Below are 4,219 nucleotides of genomic sequence, written 5' to 3'. Positions count from 1 at the left end.
GTAAATTGTGCTGCTATGAACATAGGGGTGCATATATCCTTTCTTATTGGTGTTTCTCATTTCTTGGGATATATTCCTAGAGATGGGATCACTGGGTCAAATGGGAGTTCCATTTTTAACTTTTTGAGGAAACTCCATACTGTCTTCCATAGTGGCTGCACCAGTCTGCATTCTTCATTAGTTATTTATTTATTTATTCATTTATGTCATTATGGACTTTTATAGGCACCCACACCCCTGGATGTTATGAGGTTGTATGTAGCATAAACACTTTGTAATATTGATCGATTACATGTAAGACAACTCAAAAAAAATTCCTAGTGAAGAAGCACAAAATTTGGTGGAGTTCACAGATGAAGAGGGATACGGGCGTTATCTGGATCTCCATGACTGTTACCTCAAATACATTAACCTGAAGGCCTCTGAGAAGCTGGATTATATCACATACCTGTCTATCTTTGACCAGTTATTTGACATTCCTAAAGAAAGGAAGAATGCAGAGTACAAGAGATACTTGGAGATGCTGCTTGAGTACCTTCAGGATTACACAGATAGAGTGAAGCCCCTCCAAGATCAGAATGAACTTTTTGGGAAGATTCAAAATGACTTTGAGAAGAAGTGGGAGAATGGTACCTTTCCCGGATGGCCGAAAGAGACAAGCAATGCCCTGACACATGCTGGAGCCCATCTTGACCTCTCTGCTTTTTCCTCCTGGGAGGAGTTGGCCTCTCTTGGTCTGGACAGATTGAAATCTGCACTCTTAGCTTTAGGCCTGAAGTGTGGCGGAACCATAGAGGAGCGAGCCCAGAGGCTATTCAGCACCAAAGGTAAGTCCGTGGAGGCGCTGGACACCTCCCTGTTCGCCAAAAAACCCCAAGTCAAAGGGCACCAAACTCCCTGTTCGCCAAAAACCCCAAGTCAAAGGGCACCAAATGAGATACTGAGAGGAACAAAGACATTGCTTTCCTTGAAGCCCAGATCTACGAATATGTGGAGATTCTTGGGGAATAGCGACATCTCACTCATGAAAATGTCCAACGCAAACAGGCAAGGACAGGAGAAGAGCAAGAAGAAGAAGAAGAGGAAGAGCAGATCAGTGAGCGTGAAAGTGAAGATGAAGAGAACGAGATCATTTACAACCCCAAAAACCTGCCCCTGGGCTGGGACGGCAAACCCATTCCCTACTGGTTGTACAAACTCCACGGCCTAAACATCAACTACAACTGTGAGATCTGTGGAAACTACACCTACCGAGGCCCCAAAAATTTGGGTAATGAAGAAAGATAAGAGAGAGGTGTATATGGATTTAGAGCAGGGGATTGGAAATTAGATATATAAGTAGGGTGAAATTTAAACAGGGGGTAAAAAGAAGGAATAGGGAAAATCTACAGCAGGAATGGGGTAAGAGAAAGAGGACAACAAAAGGGGAAAGTGAGGGAGAGAGTTTTGGCATAAAGGTAAAGTTGAGGTAGAGAAAAATGATGCTAACGGAAAGATGAAAATAGAATATAGAACACTAATCCCAAAATAAAATAAAGAAAAAATAAAATGACACTTTAAAAAAAGGTAAAATGGTAGTAGTAATAATACTGGTAAAAAATAAAAATGTAGTAATTAAAAAGGTAAAATCAGGTGATGAAAAAAGAAAAAATTAGCTTCTTAATTAAAGGTGAAAAGAAGAAAAAAATAAATAAAAATGTACTGGTAAAAAATAAAAATGTAGTAATTAAAAAGGTAAAATCAGGTGATGAAAAAAGAAAAAATTAGCTTCTTAATTAAAGGTGAAAAGAAGAAAAAAATAAAAAATAAAAATGTACAGTAGTGAAGGTCCTTCACTTCTACTCTTCTGCCTGGCACACCTTAGTCCTGTCAGGTATTCAGGAGAGTGTTGAAGTTTCCTGCGATACACTGTTCCTTCGTGTTGTAAACCACAGTCCTGATTTTAAAGCAGGCCGTATTTGTTTCCCAGACTGCCTTTATTTGTATTTACAGAAGAGACAGTTTGTGGTTCAGCCCCTGGGTGGCAATGTTTCTGGATTGACCTCCGAGGCTCAATTGAAGTCAATCCTGAGGGTATGATGAAGGACATGCCCATATTTTTATCTTCATCTCAAAAATTAAAAATGTTTGGAGAGAATGGTCATATAAGCTAAATAAACGTATAAACAGAAAGAAGAAATATCCATTTGAAGTATAATATTCCCTATGGTCCCTATGGCATTATTTAAAGACATTATAAATTTTTTCTCTTGGATAACGGACCTTTCAGCTTTAAACAGACATCCTGCTACATATGTATCTACACAAATATAACTCTTATTCTCTGAGTTATAATCTTTTATCATTTAATATTCATTTTGAAACTTTAGTTGTGCTTATTTTGCCCACAAGGATTCTAAATGATCTCAGACAAGCTTACTGGGAAATATATGTAAAAGAAACACAAGAAGCAGAAGCTGGAAACTAAGAAGCTAAAGGAATGTTTACCCACAGCAGGTGGGTCAGGAGTGGGACAGGGAGAATGGGAGATGGAAACAGCATAGCTGTTGATATGTGACCTGTAACTTGCAATCTATTTATACATTTTAAAGCCCATGATTTCTAACTGATATCTCCAATTGGAGTTTGACCCCATAGAGTTCTTTCCAGCCTCTCCTTTTCCATGTACAGAGCTCCCTAGAGAGAGAGAGGGACTCCCTTTTCCTCAATGTTTACTTATTTGAGTCTTTGGAGGATAGACGGTGAGTTGTTTCAAATCTTGACTCACACCACTGTCAATGACACACTAAGTACAGCTTAAAACTTTGTTGTCAGGTTTGTTTTATTATTGTGAGAGTATATAGTAAAAATTCTGGGTTCAAGAATTATTTAGGGTACTTCTTTTATTTTCCTCTTTGGTGTAATTATAGTGTATAATAGGATTATAGTTAGGTTAACTTATATTGTTGTATTCTATTTTGCTTTTTTCACCACTCTTCTATTTATTTTTAGTGGTAAAAGACAACATAGTCAAAAGGATACAAATAATTCTAACCCCTCCCCTCTGACAGCTGTCGGTCTACTCTAGATTACAATGTCATTTATTGACATTGTTTAAGAAAACCATACACATGTCAAGTGTACAGCCAAATAAAACAACACCTGAATACTGCATTGTGCACTCACCACCCAAAGTTATTTCTCTTTCCCTCTCCTTTGATCCTCCCTTTATTCACTTCCACCTCCTCCCAAAAACTCCTTTTCCTCTGGCACTCACAATACTGTTTTCTGTGCCTACATATGATATATATTTTTTCTTGTTTTATTCCTTCACCACTTTTTCGATCTGACAGTTGTCAGTCTACTCTATGTATCTATGCTTTTGTTTCTATTTTGTGTATTTATTATTACTTTGAACATTAGATTACACACATAAGTGAGATCATATGGCATTTGTCTTTCTCTGACTAGCTTATTTCACTTAGCATAATAATTTCCAGGTCCATCCATACTGTCTCAAAAGGAAAGATTTTCTTTTTTTCTGCCGAGTAGTATTCCATTGTGTAAATGTACCATGGGTTTTTTATTCACTCATCTGCTGATGGGCACTTAGGCTGTTTTTGGATCTTAACTACTTCCTGTGTTTCTCTATATTTAAATGGGCAGGTATATGAATATTTTACTTACCTTTCATTTTTACATGACATATAGCATGCTATAAATGCTCTTTTACACATTGCTTTTTAAAATTTAACAATATATCCTATTTATCCATATTGATTCATAAATATCTCTGTTCTTATGTTTCTCCCTGTTGTAAAATACTATATTTCATTGATGTTCTATAGAGTTTTCTTTATGGGTCCTAGTATGAGATATTGGTGTTGAGTGTCCTAAATACCACCTCCGATGGCTAATATGATACATTTTATGTTTTGTATATTAAACTACAATTAAAAATTAAAGAGAAAGTAAGAGGTAATATCTACATACAGCATGTAAAAGAATTATAAAATAATAATAATAATAATATATGATCAATAAGTAAACAAAGGGGAATGAAATAAGAATATATATTTGATTAATCAAAAGGGAGGAAGATAAGAGACAATACAGAAACTCTAATCAGAAAGGATATATGCATCTCTATGTTCATAGCAGCACAATTCACCATAGCTAAGATTTGGAGACAGCCTAAGTGCCCATCAGCAGATGAGTTGATTAGAAAACTGTGGTACAT

General features: G+C 36.4%; 2 pseudogenes; both read left to right on the top strand.

Annotated features, from left to right (window-relative positions):
* Nucleotides 1-299: 299 nt before the first annotated feature.
* On the top strand, nucleotides 300-941 carry LOC106723570 (annotated as a pseudogene).
* Nucleotides 940-1,287, top strand: LOC102258565 (annotated as a pseudogene).
* The last annotated feature ends 2,932 nt before the right edge of the window (nucleotides 1,288-4,219 follow it).

This window comes from Myotis brandtii, unplaced genomic scaffold, assembly GCF_000412655.1.
Source record: "Myotis brandtii unplaced genomic scaffold, ASM41265v1 scaffold5656, whole genome shotgun sequence".
In the NCBI taxonomy this organism is placed as follows: Eukaryota; Metazoa; Chordata; class Mammalia; order Chiroptera; family Vespertilionidae; genus Myotis; species Myotis brandtii.
The sequence above is the reverse complement of the archived record's forward strand: the minus strand, read 5'-3'. Positions and strand labels throughout refer to the sequence as shown.